At 39.4% G+C, this 21,161-nt stretch overlaps 1 protein-coding gene across 1 annotated transcript in view; it reads right to left on the bottom strand.

Moving 5' to 3' along the window:
- LOC120721065 (tyrosine-protein kinase CSK) overlaps window positions 1-20,933 on the bottom strand; it is a 48,234-nt gene extending 27,301 nt beyond the window's left edge. The window contains exon 1 of the mRNA XM_040011089.1: window positions 20,606-20,933. The gene's annotated coding sequence lies outside the window, so the exon portion shown is untranslated. The remainder of the gene's footprint in view (window positions 1-20,605) is intronic.
- Between the last annotated feature and the right edge of the window lie 228 nt (window positions 20,934-21,161).

The following is a 21,161-nucleotide window of genomic DNA, read 5'->3' as shown; positions in this document are numbered from 1 at the left end:
GTGCATTGCATGTTTTATATTCCAGCTGTGTGTTGGTTCTTGGGAACTGCTAGTTTTCGACGCTGCGCAAACTCTGCGTCTTTTGGCAGGACTCCAAACAAAATCTATATTTTGCAAAAACAGCTTTTTACTTAGTAGTCTTACTAAAAGGGGGCAATTAATCAAATAAATTATTCATCATTTATGACTTCTTGAAAGACCCCATCTTACTCACATGAATATATGTTGGGTAAATTAACTGCAGACACTGTCAGTTTGTTTCGAACTTCAAAAAATTAAAAGCTTATAGAACTACCAAAAAACTAGTTGCTGTCAGTGAGTGTGTGCTTTTGATCTATGTTTATGTTCACCCACAAACTGATGCAGCTGGCATGCTTGGACCTACCAAGCATCTAGTGACATTAACTAATAAAACTCATCTATGGGGGCAATTAAGAACAGAACAGAAATGAGTTAGAGGTGCAGACAAGGAAGAGCTGGTGCAGAAAAAAAAAAAATGTTGTGGGTCTTTTGGTTTCCGTAAAAAAAGACTGAACAAATCTACATGCAAACTGCAACGTGTAACTGCAGCAGCTAATACTGTGTGAATTTGAATTATTCACTGAAGCAGTAGTAGTAAATAAACACTGCAAATGTGAACATACATTAGGCATTGTTCATTCTTGTCAAAGTCAGGACACGGTGGCATTTGCCCACCTGGAGCATTTGGACATGTCCCAGTGCCATGAGTGCCGTTTTGGCCTGCTGTAACCAGCCAACTTGTAATAACATTAATAACTAGTAAGCTACTGCTAAACCAACAAACAGGGTTGAACTACAAAATTAGCAGTCTGGTGGTTTGTGGCGTGGAACAGAGTTGTGGCCTGCTCATGCGTCAGACTATTTTGGGTTCTCTGGCTGTTTTGAAGAAAAGCCACAGCGTTATATGCCAACTTGGGTTGCAGGTTCAAAATTATTTCTAGTTGTGCACAGATGTGTATGATCAACAAATTAAGAAGACAATCAAAGGCAGGCCCTTACACACTACCCCAAAACCCTGTTACGCTTCCCTTTACAACCAAAAACATATAATGCTGAACTAAATTAGACTACATGTTTTACTGTAAAATTAAAAGTGAGTTGATGATAAACCGACTGTATATTTTTAAACAATGACGTATCAACAGTAATGTCTTATCTCTAGCACATGGAGTTATTACAATTATGGCAGTAAGTGTAGTGCAGCTGTGACTATCGAACCTCAACTCAGACTCAATACAAAGTTTGTATTGTATTTGTATTGTGTAAAAAAAAAAAAAAAAAAAAAGGCAGGGAAATATGGAAATGTGACCTACTGGGTATGCAAATATACAGTATAAGCTTAAACTAAAAAAAAGACAGCTTTTGTAGAGTGAACAGTTAATCCATCACTTCCTGACCGCCTGGCTGTTCAAACTGTGAGCTTTGCACTCGAATTGAGTTCCAAAAATACAACCCCACAGAAAATGTTAAAAGCCAATTTTTAGAAAGAAAAACAAGAATAAAAAGAAGGGGCAGTAACTAACCAAACAATGTCGTTATTAGATCACAGCATACAGCAAGTCCAACGGGATGACAGTTAAACAGAAATATTTGGCAACAGAGTCATCCCATCAGAGGACAAGTGTCTGAAAAAAAACAAGTACAGGGTTTTTTTTTAATAAGCTTTTGATTTTCAAAATCAACAGCACACTGGTGCAAAGCTGTACTGAAAGAAACAGGGTGAGGGATTAAAATGGACATAAGAAGAAATAGCAGCAGGCAGGCTTTGTGGTGTGCATTTGTCTTCGTATCTGCATCTGCAACTACACTGATGTGTGTGTATTCAATGTGCCAAGAGACCCCCCACAAGGAAGCAGGAAGTAGGCACCAATTAGTGGAAATGCAGAGAGATGATGTGCCTAGAGATGCAAGCAGCTTCCCCAGACATTTAATAGGCTTCAGTGTCCACATGCCCTTCATCTGGATGAGCTGTCGTCCAGCACAGCAAGCAGCAACTACCGGGGCTCCACATGCTTCACTGATCCCATGACTCTGACTGTTCAGAGCAAGGGCGAGGCAAAAAAAAAAATCACCATACAACATAATTTCTCCACAATTCTAAAATCAAACCACAGTGTTCAAAAAGACCGAAAAGCTTAACTGAGGGTGAATTCAGCTGATTTTCAGGTGGACTAAAAGTAGTGGCTAGTGGGTCATTCAACATGTTAGCTCTCAAAGACAAGCATATGGCATTTTTCACAGAGAAAAACATTTGAAAATATACCATATCAATATACACTGATGATAAAGTACTTTGATCTGATCGACTTATAGGCTGAAGCAGCCAAACAGTTTCTTACAAAACAATTCTCCAACTCATCAAGCACGTTAAAACACATCTGGGAACCTATTAGGGACAGTTAATTTGGATAATTCTTCACAGGAAGTGTCATGTCACTCATCACCATTATATGAAACTACATGTTAAACTGGTTAAAATCTAAAATTAAAAAGAGACAGGCGATCTCTCCAAGGTGTAACCTGCTCCTAGTTGACACATGCCAACACCAGAAAGCAGCAGCAGCGGTCCACAAGGCAAAACGGAGGAAAAGTTGAAGGCATGAATTCACTGAAATATACAACATATGTTTAAGTTTGCATAAAACCCAAAGGAGGAAATGACTTTCTTGTAAACGTTTTTTCATCCAAACACACACACACCTCAGGAGTATGTTTTAACAGTTGCGTAGCTTGTTGCAAAGTGTAAACACAGCTTAGAATTGCTTCGTCTTCCTTCTCAACGCTCTACAGAGCTATTAAAGCTTTTAAGTTAATGGTGGAAAAGAGCTACAGAAAATAAACTGATTCCATGATATAAGCTTTAAAAACATCTGCCTGATTTGTTCCTTTATACTACATGTATTAATCCTAATTCACACCATCTAGATTGTTTAAATCAAAATTAAATGCAATGGAAGAAGACTAAAGTAATTTTTTTATTGCTGAGATGCTGGTGGATGGTAGGAATCTTGGTTATGCTTTGGTAAGAAACTTATTTGAGGTTGTGGCGTAATCACACCTTAATATTGCATAAAACAGCGCTGGTCACATTTTCTGGACACCTGTTCTGCCAGCTGATTGCACCATCCAGTCTGCACACCAGTCAAAACGAGAGGGGGAGAAATAAATAAAAAAAATCAAACAAACAACAAAACCAAAATCGGACAGAGTGGGCAGCGTCAACTGAAGTTGTCGATCACTTGACTTAAACACCCTCAGCACTTTGGCTAACCTTTCAGTGCAGCTGGCTAACAATGAAGAAGTCCCTGGAACTACACATGCTCCAAAAACTACCTTTATTTTTTAATCTTCACAGAGAGTAATAAATCTGCGACAGCTTTTGAAGCAGGGCTCCGTGGTGTATACATTTGGATCGATACATGTAGGGTTTTATCTCCACTTATTCCTTTTTTGGTCTTGAAAGACAGTTCTCGGATTATACCAGGTTGAAGTCAGAAGAGAAAGCCATGTTCTCTCCGAGTGTTTGCAGAGAACCCTGAAATCTCAAGAAGAACAGAGCGGCAGGAGAGAGGGAAGGAAGTTCAGAGAAACTGTGGCTTACTCAGTCATTATGACTGTGTGGCTCCCTCTGCCATCTGCCACATGAAACATTTCTAGCCATCGCCACCACCTTTTCTTTTTTTTTAGCCGAGGTGCTGCTGTAACTGTCCCACAGAAATTCTTGTTCCTATTTTGACTTTCTGATTTAGCATCAACAGAGACAGACGGACGGTTGCAGTGATGTAGGCTGAGGCGATTTTGTGGTCTCAGAAACATTTATCCAGTTTAAAAATAGTGCCCAATACATGGATAATTATAAAATGAACTTAGCAGCTGCAGCTTAAATTATTTTAAGATTTCAAATTAAATTTTAAACATAAGCAAGTTGTGATTTTACCAGAAAACCTGCATAAACCTAAAAGAAATTATTACAGTAAATACTAGTCAAAATCTGAACTGAGGAAGAAAAGACAAAACAAACAAAAAAAACTCCATCCTTTCTTTGCAGAAGATTAAAGGAGTCATGCGTGTATCTAATCCGTCGACCCCTATTTTTATCTGACTCAATAAAAAAAATAGAGCAGCGTGACACAGAACCCTCTCACTCTACAGTCAGACAGGCCAACTGACTGACAGACAGGTGGGAAGACAGGAGGCAGCCGTCCAGTCTGCTTCTCTGACGTAACAAGTGACAGGGTTGAGCTTGCCGCTGATGACAAATTACAAAAGCAGAGAGACAGGAAGTGAAAGAAAGAAAGGAAGAGGGAGAGAGAATACCCCCCTCCTCCTACTCCTCTCCACCTCCCCCTTTGAGTTCTGGGAGGCTGCTGGACTGGAGAAAGCAGAGGGGAGGAAGGGTAGTGGTGACGGCTTATTGTTTGAGCTCTGTGTGCTGCGGTTCCAGTCTCAGCACACACTCATACTAGCCCAGCTATTTATATCCTCTCAATATCCATGCAGGCAGAGGCAGGCTACAGTCATTTTCATCATTTCCTACATTCTGGAGACAAAGAAGAGACTACTTGCTGGGAGTGAGCCTGCTTGGACTACTTTTAGAGGATCGCCCCATTATTAATTGCGTTGCATTTTTGGTTTTCATAAGAACATACATTAGCTAAAAAAAAAAAAATATCCATATTCATACAATTAGCTGAACGATGATTGTTCAGTTAGTAGCACCAAATATATTAAAAAGGGACAATCAACTCTATTAGGACTGCATTTAATGAAGTCAGGGGAGTTGCTAGATAAAGTCTGGTCTAATCTCAGACTATGCAATGCATGCTCTACGAGTTGCCAAGGCACCAAAATGGCTTGCTCACCTGACTAAGGAGAGACAGAAGAAATGTAACAGATGCTTGAAATGTTGACTGTAGTTTCTGTAAGTATTTATCATCACCAGCATTTACCTTTAAGTTACTCTAGGCCTATTTTGAATGATGGGGCACGGAGCTCTTTGCAAAGGTTTATTCTGAGCAATTGTGACGGCAAGAGTCAACAAAGTGAACGCAATACAGGTTCAAAAGTACAGTGCAAGTAGGTGTGTGTGGGGCTGGTTGTACAGACTTAATTACATCCATTAATAAGATAGTAGGTGTGACAGACCAAGGAGAGCTCAGTGGTGATGTTATGCAAGTGTTCATGTTAAATGCAGAGGTGAACAGAAGGAAAAGATGACTTGGGTTCTTGGAAGCTCCTCAAGTAGAGATGAGAGGTCTGAGATAGAAACGGACGGGGAATTGCAGTCCATGTGAAAAAAAAAGTTCACTGGAGAAGCAGTTTAACAAGGGGGCTACATCAGCGAGCCAGGTGGGAACGGAGACATAAAGCCCCGTGTTCAGTGGGTAGTAGTGACAGAAGTCAAACTAATAACCAATCGATTGTCCATTAATCAAATTATCATTGATGGGTTTGTTCTTTGAAAATCGAATGCTTAAATTAGTCCCAGCCATTAATATGGCCAGGCTGCCTGCACAACTAAAGTCTGTAGCCATTTTGCACATGCACTTCAAAACTTTGAACTTTTCTAGATATTCTTTCTTTTGTTAAGTTGTAACGACACAGGAAAAAAAAAAAAAAATACTGAATGCTTTATTGTTACTCCGGCTTGCAGGCTACCACATTTATTACTTCAAAGAAAATAAAGGGAAAATTCCTACCATCACTTATGACAGACTACCTAATTCAAAGTGTAGCTCTATTACCACAAGGTGCCAGCAGCAGCATTACACTGCAACAGATGTTACACAGCAGTATTTACAGTACCACAGCAGAAGTCTAATGTAAACACAAAAGTACCCTAGGTAGTGTTTTCACTGGAAATTTTAAATAAAAGCATAACATTACTGTTAACCTGCTAAGCAGTTAAGTAACGTAACCTTCTAACTCTTCAGCAGCCTGCACAATATGACAAAAGGAACAGTCTTCTTGCATATTTTCAAAGCATTGTGCTTGTTCAACATTGCTGAACTAGCTTCCTTTTTACTAAATCATAATGCGTGCTACGGAACATACACTCATGGTGCCCTCATGTCAACGACACACTTTTAGGCCACATAAAAATTTACACCCGTATTTATTGCAGATCATGTTAAATGTGTCTCCACATTGTAGTGGTTTACACATTTGCCAGAAAAGTGAAAGATCCCGAGTTTTATTTTGAAAGGAGACACAAATCCCATTTAGGATTGCATCAAGGAAAGCATCCAGAGTAAAAATCTGCCAGATTAAATATGTGCGGCTACCTGCTGTTGCAGCCCATTATAAATAAGGGAGCACCCAAAAGTAGCTGCTTCTTCTCCTAGCAATTGTCAGTATTGAGATAATTCTGATCTCAATACTGACAAAACCTTTTTTGGAAATGAGCAGCCCTGTGAAAACATCCCTAACAAACTGCTGTGTGCTAAATGTGACCAGATTCTCCAGATTTTCCAGACTCTGTGAAAACAGCTCAAGTGTGGGAAACAATGCAGTGTATATAAACAAATAAGCACACGCAGTCATGGCTTAATATACTATACCTTAAACGTGCACATTTATATACGTTATTGGTTTAAACATCCTAGGAGAGTGACTGAGGAAGGGGATACACAGGGAAACCGCCTGCTGATTCTGCTGCTTTCATTGCCTCTCCTATTCCTTTGATGCTAAACCGCGACAACTCCTCTATTCAGAGCAGAAGAGGAGACGAGGAGGCAAAGCACGGCGATGGAGACACAAAGAATCTCATTAGAAGCAGCCACAGCGGGGTTCGGGTACAATATGGCAGCAGCATTAGTGGCAACAGCAGCTCAGAATCTCTTCAATAAAAGCAGCATTCAGGGGCAGTGGCACTGAGACCACGCAGAAAAAGATTCAGTGGACAATAAAGGAGGGAATTAGGGAGAAGAGAGGCATACAGGGAGAAGATGAAGCCAAAACCCAAATTGCAAATGACACTTGAAACTATTATGGTTCAAAACAGTGATTATACAGACTGCCTGCACAACGAGTAATCCCAGATTTGGAAATAGCCGGAATATTTTCCGCCTTTGAAAATAAGGTAACTACAAATGGATGTTACTGCTCAAGAGAAAACAACAACAGCTAGAAACAGAGCGTTCTTCTGAAAAAAAGAGATACACTCATCAGGTTGTCGTGGTCAACGAGCGTTTGACTGGCCAGACCAATCACAAAAGGCAGTCATTCATAAATCCTTTCTGCTCAGCAATTACAATATTTATATAGTTTACCAAATTTAATTGACGAATCACTACTATACTTTTGATCTCCACATTATATTTCCAATTTAATATACGTGTGCTATTACATAATGTTTCTTTAACTGCCAACAGATCTTTGTAACGCAATTAAGATGCAGAAAGAGAGAGGAAGATGATACTAAATGAGAGAGAAAAAGATGCTCACAGATGGAGAGGACAGAGATCAGGAGAACAAGGACATAGAAAAAAAAGAGGAGGAGTCAGACGAGCGTAGAGGACTGGTAGGTGTAAATGACAGCGGCTAGAGGCATGGAAGTGTGGTTTCTTGGCAGAGGACTCTATCTGCTCATCCTTAATGCAGTCATCTGTTGGTTCCATCGCCAACCATGAATAATAAAGGCTCCACCCTGCTATGCCAGTACTCTGAATTATTAATTCACAACCACAGACTTGCATTAGCGCACACTATGGGGTACGGACACATTTGCCTGTTTAGACTTGCGCACACAGTGTGTGTGTGTGCACATGCATATTCACCACACTGACAACGAGTGAAATTAGTGTTCTCTCTGAAGCTTCTAGCAGGTTTTTCTTTAGAAAACTGCTGTGACAGAGAGAAAGTGATGTTTCTTTGTTTTTGTTTACTTGGGGTAATCATTACTGTTACTTCCATGTAAATATCAAAGCATGTCAGATTTAATAATAAACAACTGTAGAATTGCTAAAACAAAACTATAACAGGAATTTCTAAAATCAACACATCAAAATAATGACGACACGTAGCTATCCTTTTGCTTTGACAGGGATAAACTACACTTAAAATATCTCGCAAGCATAACCAGTTCAGAATTACTACTGTTTCAGCCATAATAGTACACCCCAAGAGATACTATTAACTAGGTCATTGGTTTCTTTTCATAGGCTTGGTTAAGTGATGTAGCCCAATTAGCTTAAAGGAGAACTGACATGAGATAAATGTGCAATGCTGCTGTGACTGTATGTTAAACGCTCAACACTGAAAATGAGGGACGGTCCAAAGAATGGCTGTGTGCACGACCGAAATGAAAATACTCACATTTCACCATATAAACAATGTCCTACTTTAAGTCCTTTTAAAATCCTAATAAGCATGCTGAGGACGTTAAAATGCAAGCGCACACACACCAAAAACTCCTCTTACTCACCTGCTTTGCATCTGCTGCAAAAAGAGCCTAACTGAAAAGACACTCTCCTACACACTGTGCCTCTGTTAAATCAAAGCAGAAAACATCTCTGCTTCCCCACACAGATACCAGGCAACACAACCTGCCAAACAGTCTATTGTTGGGCTGGAAAACAACACAAGACTAGCAGAAACAAAACAGAATGAGAAACCCGCAGTGAGCACATTCGCTCAGAATATACAGCAGTGTGAACGTTTTAGTGTATGTGCTTCTACGAGAATGTGTAAACTGGAAAAATGCATTTAGGCAGCACATCCAGATCTTGTTTTTACCACTGGACACTGGGTGTTAAGGTGACAGTAATGGTGTAGGTGAGAAAACCCAGGTAGACAGCGAGGCAGGCATGAGGTATTAGGAGACTTTCTGCTAATGCAGAGCCAATGTTTGCACAGACAGCAACTGCAAATCTTCCCTGCAGAGAGTAGGACTTGGGGATTTCTTCTGCAAATTTATGAAAGCTTGACAGACTTCATGCACCGATAACCCCATTCACTCTCACAGTCCAGGGACAGGCACACAGCCTTAAAGTGAAGTTTGATGCACTGTATGACCTTAAATACAGTTTTAAACCTTGGTCAGTAAAATAACATACAGAATTAGAAAATTACAAAAAATGATGTTATACAAAAAACAAACAGACACTGTTTACTCTGCCGAGATTTGCAAGTTGACCTGCAGAGTTCATAATGTTAGGGCGTCCTCCATTTGTGATTAACAAGTACATACGTGATTAACAAATTGGGCCAGTCTTAGGCCATTTTCACACCTAGAGTTCGCTTACTCTGGTCCGGATCAGTTGATGAATTTGTAAACTTGTAGCTTTTACTCATGGTTTAGTTTGTTTTCACACAAAGAAAAATCCAAGGGAACGCGTCACTACAACCCAAGTGAGAGTTTTAAGTCTGTTCTGGGTGGGAGTAACAGAGTAAATACAGGAAGAAGGTGCTGTACTGGATGACTATTGGAAAATATTGAGTATTTACATTCATTTTTTCACAGATAGTTGCTAGTCTGTACAGACCTTTGCACATTTATTGTATCTTCCCGCATTGAGAATTCAAAGTTTATGTGGCTATGGGGCTTTTTATTCCTTACCTCAAACTTGTAATGTACACCTGGTTATTGGTTCGCACAATAAAGAAAGCGTTCTGGAGCTCATTTGGGACCATACCGAGACTCCTCCTCCAAAGGGTCTCAGTGCGATTGTTCTGGTCCCTACCAAAGTGCGATTACTGTGTTCACATCTGCACGAGCGAAAAGTACTAATAAGAGAATTATTTTCACAGTTAAAACTCACCATAATACAAGCTATTAAAATGCACCAACGCTGAATGCTTAGCTATAACACAATACAAATACAGGACTTTTCCACTTTTTCACAATGGGCCGTTGGGGAGTGCCTACACACATAAGGTAGATTGTTCCGCATACAGTTAAGACAATGAATCTACTACCTTACTCAACAAACACATATACAGTCTTCCTCTATTTCTAAATCAACAAATGTATTCTATGTTTGAGGAAATTAACCCCAGTTTAAAAAGCACTGGTTAAAATTATTTCTCAGGAATCCTGATATATCCATGCATAACTATGGTATAACTATGGTATAAAAAAATTGAAACAGTATTTATTAGTATCATAACTTCACAATGAGCGCGAAGGAACCTCCTGTGCCAGTAACAAAAAATCTTCTGCTTGCCCTACTGAGACATAAAAACAGGAAGAACATTGGACAAGAACCACAGAAAATGATCTAAAAGTCTAAATTACTTGAGACAATGAGATTAAAACTCAAAAAGAGCAAATAAATACTTTGGGAGAAGTGTGTGGATATGAAATGACCCTGAATTCTTACATTCCCAGGAGACTCTGCCTTTACAGAAACTTGAGAAGGATGGGTTTATTTTCCTTAGACACTGACCCCATAAAGTTGTCGACATCAGGAGTAACAGCAGATGATCTGTAAATGAGTGATAAAATGTATGTACACAACTCAGAGTGGACTATGAGCCTTTGTGTGAGTGTGAGATGCGCAATTTTATGAAAATTAGGTTCATTTGGATAAGCTCTTAACTGGTTAACATATTCAGTCAGTCACTTTTTTATTTGTTTAGTGCATTGTACCTGCGTCACTTTTTTAAATTTAGACTTATTTATTCATTTTTAATTTGCATGTACTGGTACGTAGAATACAATTCTGTTGCAAATATCAATTTTGTTAAAAACTGTTCATTTCATCCAAGCCTGGAGTCTGAATTGTCAGTTTTAGAGCCTTCTTTCTTTTGTTGTTCTGTTATAGTGCACTGAATTGAGATGGTGATGCAACAAATGTCTTTGTGATGCCCGTAGACTGACAGAATATGGAAAACTGAAGACATACAGTTTAAAAAGCATACATTTTTCTCAAGACATCCCAGGTTGTTCACTTGTTTTGTAGATAAATGGTTTATTAAATATTAATGTTTTCATATTGAAATGCTTATTTATAATATAAGAGAAAAGAATAATCTGGAGGTGTTTTGAATAGATTATTATGGAACTGTTTTATTGGGCCAGGGTGTCAGACAATCAATCATACAGCTTAGTAAGAATATGCAAGAAAAAGGGAAAGAGCTGAGATAGATTTAGAAACTAGTTATACAGTGCAAACTATGCAACCAATAACACCTGCTAACATGCATACTACTAGATCAGCCTTCATTGTATTTCTAAAAATACACGTTTAACATCGAGGTTCCATTGGACCATGTGTAACAAGACTAAAGATAGCCTGGGAATTGAAACTTGCAAAAGAAAAGCCTTGTTTTCAGCCTGAAACTTAAAATGATGGTGGACTTGATTTATAACAAGATCCAAGCCACACAATGCTGAATCTAATGAACATGTAAGATTCACATTGTGTACGTACCCTAAATAAACGATCCTCAGCAACAGATACAGAATGTAACGTAAACTTCCTTAAAGACCAAATAATTATTTTTTATTTTACCCGCCACCATTATTCAGAGTATTAAGTGCAACAAAAATATACTATTTCTCTCTATTTTCAATATTTCAAGTGCTGACTAAAACACGTGGGCTATACTATTAAGCTATTTTTGTGAGGTAGGATTTTAATTTATGAAACACAATAGGCGGCCTTTAATCAGTCCATCTCTAATCTGTAATTATAAACCCATTTACATATACATCTATTCAGCTGCCACCTACTGCACAGAATATTATTTTCTTGAGATTATTAGCTGTTGTATCAGAAACATGCTCAGATGTAGGCCACAGTTAACGATAACCATCTGCACTTTTAGTGTAATCTCTTCTAAGACAAAAAAAGAAAGAATAAAAATGTTGCTTTATTAAAAAGATAGCCTGAGGGAAACTGCACACAAAATAGATCAAATAAAATCTTCCTTGTATTAAAGAGGAGCTAATTCAGGTCACTTTACATCTGAGCACTTTGTGTGACATCATTAAAGCACAAGCGTTTACTGTATCTTTGAAGTGTATCCGATGACTCGAACGCATTGGAGGGTTGGGGAGGGCACATAAAAAGAGGAACTGCTGAAGCCTCCCTGCTAAGACAGGATTCATTGCCATTATCATCAGTGAATCATCTTGTATTCTTTTTAGAACAGTCAAAATAATTCCAGCTGGGTTTAATGTCACCATAACTGAAGCAAAGGAATACACCAACTTCATAGTGACTGCACTACTTCCTCCGTATTTCCCCCCACTGGCCCAAATATGAGGCGCTTCAGTGAACCAGGACGCAGGTGTTATATGTAGAAAGTCAGACTGAACAGGCAAATGAGATTTAACCAAAGGACAAAGCATCCGAACACACAGGGTATACAGCAGAGAGGTGACAAACTAGAGAAGCCTTAAACCACGAATCATATGATGAGGAGATTTGGTGCCCCCTCATCCCGTGGGAAGCATTTTATGATTTTTTTTACAAATTAATACACAGTAGTTCTGAGTCATCACATTGTCCTGTGATTAAACTTTCCATCCTGGTGGAAGTGGTCTTTTCCAGGATGTGCACACCAAGGGTGAATGAGTGGTTTGATGAATATGAAAATGATGTGAATCACATGCTATGCGCCTTGCAGCCACTACATTTCAACCCAACTGAACACCTTTAGGTTGTGTTAAACTCCGCCATTATCAAATAAGGTCAAATCTTTTGGAAGAATAGCGTTCCAGAGACTTGGAAAAAGTGCACTGAAGCTGTTCTGACAGAATGGGATGGCCCAGCAATTGGCTAATAAACTTCGTGTAGACAAAACTGTCAGTTTTTCCTTGTATCGTGTAACGTGGTCCATTCAACTAGTTGGTTTATAGATGAAAACAACCAGACAGAAAAGGAACTCTACTGAAAAAAATCCTGTCAAATAAATACACTGTATCGCAACAAAAATCCTTTAACTGACCTAAACCTTTGACTGGAGATATTACATGGGACAGCTGTTCTGAATACGTCAAAATCTCAATGATCTTTGTGCAATAATCAGGTGGCAAGACTCAGATATTTTCATATAATTTCTTCATTTTCTTGGCAAAAGGAACCTAAACTGGATAAGCAATCGGGAAAGTCAAAATATAAAGGATAGAGTTGCTAATCTATAACAAATGGAGCCACTGACATAACATGATTAAACAATGTTTTAGTCATGTAGCGCATGTTAAAAAGTCTGTTGCCGTGGTTTAAAAAATACATTAACATGCATGTAAGACCTATACAGATATAAACAAATGTATATATATATATATATATATTAATATATATACACATTTTAAGTTCTTGTGTTTAAGTGTTTAAGTGCTGTTGTGCTTTAGCCATTAGTCACTACCTTAATAACATAAGACAGCTAAAGTCGCTATCGGGTGATGCTAATAGCTAAACAGCTAACGTTACCATGTGTGGTGTACCGTTTAATACTTCAATGGGAGGTTTAACGGCCTTCTCCAAATTTGTCCTAAAGTGCTGTTCACTGCTGTGAATGTCGTCTATGTCGTCTACTAGTGAGTGCAGGGGCTGTGTGCCTGCCTGTCTGAAGTGGTGCCTGAACAACAGAAGGCAGAGATCATCCTTTTGGTACTCACGCCGCTGCAAATTAGTATCCAATTCAATGAAATGGGCTTTACACCAGCAGCGAATCATTTGGTCTTGTGCTCTTCTGCATGATTCCACTGAAAGAGGAAGTGTCCAACTGTTTCCCATAGCGAACACATATCCTTTTCCTCATTAATTTAAATCAGCTCTTGCAAAATCCAAAACAACCTGATGTCATCAAGTTGATCTTTCATTTAAATAACCAGTCACTGTGTCTGCTGCTTTTCACCATGAGGTAACTCTTGGTAGACAGGTAAGGTGGTGTATTGAAGGATGATCCCAGTGGTTAAATGGCAGTTTAATTTTGGACTCGGGGGATTCTTTAGCATGCTATATCTAAGGTATTACTTCATGTTAAAAATGGTTGAAAATATCTCATGGGGTTGTTATCAGGCTTCTTTTCTGATGACAATACCTCTTAAAAATATAAAGCAACCACACAAACAGGAAGCTTACATATGAAACCAGAAAAAATATTTATGGACAGCTGTGACTCATCACACACTGAAAGTACAGAAAATGACAAAATTAATAGAAATAAAACTGTTTTCTTGGTTGTTGGTAGTATCGTCATACGTTCAGTAGCAGCATGTGAACAGGCAAACAGGAAAATGCTAAAATGTCGGATTATATCATTATCCTTTTGTTAAACAGTTCCCAGTAGGAAATCTCCGGTGCCCGTGGGCGTAGTGAAAGACTAAGGCATGTGTCAGGCCTACAGCTCTCCTCATTGCCTGCATTGTGCAGCTAGCCAGCAGGCGTGGCGGTAGAAGGCCCCCGGTCGTCAAGGAGCTGTCCAGCCGCTGCCCAGATGGAAAAGCCAAGCTGAGTTTGCATGCAAGACGGCTGCCACAATTACACTATTCTACTGGGATGCATGATCAGTAGGAGGAAGTGGATGTAGAGGTTTTGCCTCTATTACAGCACGGGGGATGGACGGAGGTCAGAGAAGATGCAGTAGTGAAAAAACGGGCGAATAAATCATGAGTGTGAAACTGTGCTAAACATCCATACAGAGAGATTAATATAAAACAATATACAAAAAAATATAAATAGCTACGTCTTCAGCAAGTTATCAAACTGCTCCAGCTCTAACTTAATGGCCTGCAGCATGCAGCTTGTCCTTGTTTTGCTCTGCATCCTCGCAGAGCTCAGTGTGGTGGCACAAGTGTTAGTTCTACAGCTCCTGCAGGTTCTGGTGAGACCAGCCCTCCAGCTCAGTCCAAGACACCTGGGCTAGAATCTATTTGAACGTGTGATTTACAAATAAATCATTGGAGAAGAAGCTACAAAATGTTGAAGACTGCCAAAACAGCAACCTGCCAGCCTGACATTAGTAGAAACACATGAAAAAAAAAAAAAGGCCTGCGCTGCTTATCAGTTACAGTTACTAAATTGAATGAATTGTTACTTAGTCAGCTATTAATATAACTGCACCCAGAAAACGCTGATCTCGATGTTGCAGAGCAATGTTGACTGATATTAGCCTTTCTGTCAGTTGCTGGTCTATCTGCAAATAAGATGACCATTCACATAAGGAGACCAATGTTACTACTTGGTCACATCAATTTTAATAGTTTTTGTGCTCTGGTTTCAGTATTTTGTAAGACTGGCTTTGTGCTCATTCAAAGACAGTGTGATGAAAAGTTAAAAGGTTGTGATCAGTTCTTTAATAAGATGGTAAATTTTATGTTTTCAGGTTTTGGACTGTAACCTGAACCTGTAAACTACAGTAATGAGTTGGATAATGACTCATCAAATAAATCGATAATAAAAAAATTCAACACAAATTCTTTGCTTTAATGCTTTGCTTAACTAGAAAAATTAGCAGGAGACCTTCATCAAACATCCACCGCAGTTTGTTTTACATAGAGAAAAATCAGTAATCCTCCAGAAGTTGTAATTAACATCTGCAGATGAACTGTTAACTTAGTCTGATACCCCATGTTTAAATTATATAGCATGGTGAAGGCTGACGGCAGCCGACCTATTTTACATGGAAGTGACACCTGCAGAAAATGGGGGTGAATCTAAAGGGGAGCATGGGGTGTACTAGACCACATTTATTTCATAGTTTTCGCAACATTTTCAGATTAAAAGTGAAATAATATAAAATATCATATTAATTAAAGTGCATTAATATTTAAAAATATAAAAATAAATGGGGGGGTTTTCACATGCCAATAAAAATGTACATGGGCCAGTAAAACTTTGATCTTCTGACCTGAGAGTTGTTAGGTTATTATTAATTAACATTTACACCATCATAACATCTTGTTTTCAGCAGCACAAAAACTCTCCTTCAAAGTCCAGGGCAAACTTCAGAATGCTGATATGCTCGCTTCTCTTCATTGCAGCCACGATATCCTCCTTTAAAGGCTTATAAAATAACTCATTCACTCGCACACTTGAACAATGTACGCACACATATGCACATTCCTTTTGGAAACCACCAATATGGCTTGGGTTTTGTTTTGTTTTTTTGTTTTTTTGACAAACATATGCAGTTAAACTTTAAAACAGGCCACTCACACACCGACTCTATTCAGACCAAGTCTTTTCTTTGCACTACTTCTCCAATGTGCACCCACAATTTTGTTGTACATGTACAATGACAATAAATGGAAGTTCTATTCTATTCTAATTTCTAAAATGGAAACCAATGAGCAGTTCGTTTTGAAAGACGTATGTCCTTTTACTAATATGACAAAAGTATTTCGTATCCAATTAATCGGTGGAATAATCAATAGATTACGTGATTACTAAAATAACTGATATAGACAACATTATGATACAGTTGTATCATAATGTTATGCTATATGATGAAAATTATGATCACCTACCAGCTGAGACAATTAATCTGTTGTTCACTACACAGTTATATCCAGTGATACTGTGTGATGCACCTAAAAAGGGGAAGGAGTGCAGGTGCAGTGCAGATGTGCTGCCAATTTCCGTTTCTATCATTCTTTCTAATCACGTGTACCACGTCTTGCCACTTTGCATCTTGCAAGGTCTAACATAAAAGTGCATTACTCAGGAGGTATACACAATAAAAGCAGCAGACACAATACATCACACTGAGCTACTAACACACTACACCACGATGCTAAAATGAACACAGCCATGAAATAATTGATGAATTCATCCATGCAGAGTGACATGAGAGCCTACTGTGCCTTGCACTATGTGTGAAATCCTGTTGCTCATGGATGTCAGTATTAGAGACACAACAGTGCAAACATTTCATATCAGAATTATTAGTATTAACCAAGTGCTTCTAAAAAGTGATGAAAATGCTAAAATCTACTGATACACATACCAAGACAGTTTCGCCAAGCTACATCCTGTCCCCTAAACATCTACCAAGGCAGCTCCCTCTTATAAATCAGAGTATTTCAAGTAGAATGTGTGTGAAGGACACTCTCTCCTTTTGGGTGACAGAGGCGAAAGAACAACTGCAAATAATATCCAGTGTGAAAGCAGTTATACTTATACTGTTTTATTTGTTTACTCTTGTCTACACAACACAACAAAGCTGTCAGCTTCTGGACTTTAATAAAATATGTTGGCTGGGTTACTACATAGCACGGTATCATGGGAAATGAGCAGATACAGTCTCCAGACAAAAACCCACCAAGATAAAAGTCACATTAAGATAAAAGGGTACTTACCTTGCGTTCCCTATAAAGTGATAACAAGCAATTTCACAGTGTCTCCATCGTCTTTCAAGGTTCCCGCTATCTCTTAAAAATCTAACTATGACCACAACCCAGAAAAAAAACAAAACCGATCTTGAAATTCTTTGCTCTTTCCTCCGTTTCCCTAAAAGTAACTCTTGTTCAATCGTGTCAGTCTGATAGCAGAGAATTCAAGGCACACAATTCTAAATACTAACAACAACATTGCCCACTACAACACGGATTCAACGCAGTACTATAAAATGTGTTTAAAGTATAAAAGTCTCTGAAGCACTGTCACTACCTTAAGCCTTTTAAGTAAACACATCCTGCCTGCTCTGCTCTACTGTTGCTAACCTTGATTGACAGTATTTACAGAAAGTTTTCTATGGGCGGTAATCAGCAACAGATTTACTGTGAAACAGTAAATACTAACCAGTGGGAATTTTATCACAGTAACCATTTGTTTCACTCTTTGTCAGTATACTGTTGAGCTCTGCACCAAAGTCACCACAATAAATCCCTCCTCTGCTGTTGGAGTTGGCGATTAAAGAGACAGCATGCGCTGAAGAGAAGAGTCCTGTGGGGGGGTGGGGGCAACTAAACGATGTCATTGTGTTGAGGTCAGCAGGGCCTTGGACAAGCTTCAAATGTGCAATGAGATGGTCAGTGTAAAGACAGAGAAGCCATTACTTCCCTGCTGAGCACATAAGCCAGGCACAAAGCTTAATATGAGACAGTAACACAGCTCAGCTTCTCGCAGATTTAGGGATCGAGCAGACATCGTCCCCCCCCCCCCTTCCTTCTCGTAACCCATTGCTAAATAGAAGAAAGCTGACATGTATCCAGGCCGGTGGGCTTGTATTGTCACCTTTACTGCTTGTCAAGCTGCACCTCAATCAGGACTACTCTGATCTACCCATCAGTCATTCAGGGTGACGGGGATGAAGCTATTGACAAAGAGACAATAGGAATGGACAGAACTAAGTGTGGTCAAAGGTTTCCGTCTGTAAGGTGTGGGCCACCTTACTACATAAGTCTGATTTTTCAAATAAAGAGCTGTGTGACCTCTCATCTCAAAGCACAATCTCAGCTTTTTCCAAAATATGGCATTTTCTAACATTTAAGGTAAAGAGTTTTCAGATGAAAACAAGAAAGTGTACTTCCAGGGACCCTCAGTGCACTATGTTGGACATTCAAGCTTATGGGCAGCAGGTTAGCCCTGACAGACACAGCATATGGATTCCTAACATGCTGCAGTCTGGCTCACCAGATTCCTCTGGGGATAACGAATGCCAAGCCTGTGCACCCCCACTTCATGCTTTGTAAAAGAATTTATTTAATAGAAAACCAGAAGCTTCATCCTGCTTTCATCAGCACTATGTGCTCATGATAACTAGCACGAGTCAAGACAGGTGGGGAAAAAAAAAAATAACTTTCTGACAACAAAGGAAGAAAAATCTAATCTTTCAAGTTATTGTTAGTTTTTGGCTTTAATTCCAGTTTTGGGGTAAACTCTTAAACCATCGTGCAAAATGTAGAGGCAAAAACAGGTGTCTATTTTATATTACAATCCAAAAAGAGCAAAGCAAATATCTCTCCCATCAAACAGCTGTTTTGCTTTCATCCAGATTATAATGCAAAAAGCCAATCGCTGGTCAAACCTGCTGAGGCAATCAGTTATTAAAATAGGCAACAAGATCTGGACTGATGATATTTGAGATTTCAAGCTACTACAACATGCTAATGTATTAGATAACAAGAACTGGCACAGAGATAATACACTAATCATAAGATTTGTTCCCTGAAAACAACCCTGGAGTAAGATCAGAACTGATTAGCTGTACTACAAACCATTACAGTTAGACAGTCTTCTCCTAAACTACACAGTAACATTGTGTAAAGTACAAATACTCTATAACCATGCTTTTGGGTACTCAAGTCTTGGCTTGTAAAGGTATGTACGTTTCAACATTGCAAACAGGCAATTATATTTAAGTTCTGTGCATGGAACCTGCACATAATGCCAAAGCTGCAGGGACAAGACGAGTCATAATGCCAATTTTATAAACTACCAATAGGACTGAAATATGAATATTGCAGCTGTGGCTAGTGCAGTTCATGTCCTTTAACCTGTGAATGTATCCTTGAGCCGGACACTAAATCATCCCTATGTAATTTTAGTTTAACCTGACCTTGCACCTTCCGGTGGAGCCATGCCAAGTGAAAAACAATTTCCCCGTGGGATAAAGAGTATCACATAACTAAGTGTTTTTTTGGGTTTTTTTTTTTTTTAACAGTTATCGTTAATTTATTGGTCCTGCCCTAAAACCAAGACAAATGCTGAAGTGAGTAAGGATGTTAGCAAGCTTATATTAAAACATGAGAGATACGAATTAGATTTTCCTCAGGAAAGGGGCTGGACCTCAGCTCGATCCCTGTGTTCTAGTGCAAGGCGGACGAGGCTAAGATTACTGGATCCATTATCGGACAGAACCAGTCTTTTGTCGCCCTTAATTCCCAGCAACACGCTGAACAACACTAAAAGGTCAGACTGCAGTATTTGTGCACAGGGTTGTAATTTCAACGACACGTTAGCTGAACCTCTACCTTTAGATCCACCACAAGTAAAAAAACAAAAACAAAAAAAACCTGGAAAAACGGTACATCTGCCTGTATAACAATGCTGTACTTTTTTTTTTTTTTTGCTGGACCCATGTTTTTATTTTTGGGCTTCCACGCGGTATTGCACCACAGCGTTTCCACAGACAAAGACTGTCAAAGGAAATGGTCAAGTACCCAAGACACGACCAAGGTGTCCGACTATGGAATCAGATGAAAGAAAAAGGTAGTGACTCGGGAGATTTTCAGCACAGGCGCGTAAATCTGGGTAACACAAGCATACAAGGCAAAGATCATTTTAACAGATGCTTTATTTATCAGTCTTCTGCTGTACTGTCAAGCTTACTGACTGCATTGGTGGGGGAGTAAGGAGTTGTAAGTAAAATCAGTTCAAGCCTAGCATAACACTGAATTGCGTCCGATAATGGATCTCGTGACGCTACGTTGCTCGTTAACTAGCAGCTCAAGCTAACACTCCCATTCAGGTTAGCGCTTCACAGCAGCACCTATTTAGAACAAACGGCACTTTCATTCTGTTAGTGAATGTAAGATAAAACCTGACTCTAAAACGTAACAGAAAGCCCAGTAATGACACTCCTGTGTGGTGTAGCTCCTGAGCCACCCCTGTGCTAAAACCCTGTGTTGCAGCGGCAGCAGCAACAAACCCAAGACAAAACAGTCAATGCGCTGTGGGCAACTCACCCAAAAGATACCACTGTGCTGTCGACCATATGCTGCTGCAGTTCAGCGATGAACACCCATTAGAATGATTCCTGCGGTTGGGGAGCATCCAGGTGTTGCGGTGTTAAGATTACACTATTCCAAACCCTGCTTCGCTTTGACGGCTGTTGTCTGTGCTGAGACCGCATATGTGTGTATGCTTATGTGTTTGTGTGTGCGTGTGTGTGTATGGAGCTTTGTGAGGCCTGCTGCTGGAAGGAAATGGTCTCCACTCCGTCAGTGCAAAGCGCATGCGCTTGGGAATGGGAATAGCACGGCCAACGGGCGAGCGGTCTGTGAGCACAGCCGTGTGGCCAACAGGTGAGATTGTCAACCGATGGCTGACTTGTTACAGCGGAAGGTTACCCGCTAAATGGCCACCTGCTGCCCTTTCCAACGGGATAAAGCCGCGGTGCAGTAATACAGGATACAGGATAGATATACGCTGTCATTTACTAGTAATAGACTGCAATTAAAACAGATTATTAAGAATGTCAAAGTCTTATTTGGTTTTCATAGACATATAATTCTTTTCTTT

The sequence above is a fragment of the Simochromis diagramma genome, unplaced genomic scaffold (genome assembly GCF_900408965.1).
Source record: "Simochromis diagramma unplaced genomic scaffold, fSimDia1.1 OVJJ01000603.1, whole genome shotgun sequence".
In the NCBI taxonomy this organism is placed as follows: Eukaryota; Metazoa; Chordata; class Actinopteri; order Cichliformes; family Cichlidae; genus Simochromis; species Simochromis diagramma.
Note: the sequence above shows the minus strand (reverse complement) of the source record. Positions and strands in the feature narration are given on the sequence as shown.